Source organism: Arachis ipaensis, chromosome B10, assembly GCF_000816755.2.
Source record: "Arachis ipaensis cultivar K30076 chromosome B10, Araip1.1, whole genome shotgun sequence".
Taxonomy (NCBI): Eukaryota; Viridiplantae; Streptophyta; class Magnoliopsida; order Fabales; family Fabaceae; genus Arachis; species Arachis ipaensis.
This window is the reverse complement of record NC_029794.2, coordinates 124467927-124468803: the sequence shown is the minus strand read 5'-3', so window position 1 is coordinate 124468803 and position 877 is coordinate 124467927. Positions and strand designations below refer to the sequence as shown.

The 877-nt window shown below is 31.2% G+C and overlaps 1 long non-coding RNA gene across 1 annotated transcript in view; it reads right to left on the bottom strand.

Annotated features, from left to right (window-relative positions):
* The window catches only part of LOC107622782, a 10352-nt gene extending 10136 nt beyond the window's left edge, over window positions 1–216 (bottom strand). Inside the window, exon 1 of the long non-coding RNA XR_001616266.2 lies at window positions 65–216. This is a non-coding gene — a long non-coding RNA (uncharacterized LOC107622782). The remainder of the gene's footprint in view (window positions 1–64) is intronic.

Here is an 877-nt window from a genome sequence, read left to right as displayed (position 1 = left end):
ATATTAGGGAAAAGTATTATTTTAGTCCCTAATGTTTAGGGTCAGAATCGAAATCGTTCCTTACGTAAATTTTTATTTAGAATCATTATTAATGTTGTATTTGATTTTAAAATCGTCCTTTTAAATACATTTTTTTAAATGACAAAAATACCCTTTTCTCCACTATTTCATTCTTCTTGTTCTTCTTCAATTTTTCTAGGAGAACAAATTCTGTTATTCTTCTTCTTCTAGAAGAAATTCTTCTTTTATTAACAAAACTCAAAACTTCAAAATTTTAAATACAGTTAACAAAATCAAATTATAAGAATTAAAAATATCCAAATTCATCTTCAATTATAAAAATAAAAAATTATAAATTTAATTACCAAAAAATCAAATACAAGAACAAGATAAAAAATTAGGGAGAAACAAGAAATCCAAAAATAAAAAAAACAACAACAATTTAGAAATCCATAAATAAGAACAAGTACAAAACTAACAAAAAAATTAGAAAATTAAGAATTATGATGAACAAATTCATTATTCAAATCTAGATTCAACAACACCAACAACTAAAACATTATTCAAATCCAGAAATAACAACATCAAATTCAACAACCAAATCAACACACAACAACAATAAAATCAGAAAATAACAAATCCAAATCAGATTAGAAGTAGAAGCAGAAGCAGACCCAGAAGAAACAGAAGCAGAAAGCAGAAGCAAAAACAAGAAGCAGAAGACGAAGCAGAAATAGAAGCCGAAGCAAGAAGCAGAAGTGGCGAGGCGGCGAGGAGCAGCGGTGCAAAAGCAGAAGCTCTCTCCCCTGGCTCGCGACGGCGACGACAGCTCCAAGCTTCGCCGGCGCCGTCTCCCTCCCCCCTCTCTCGTGTCCTT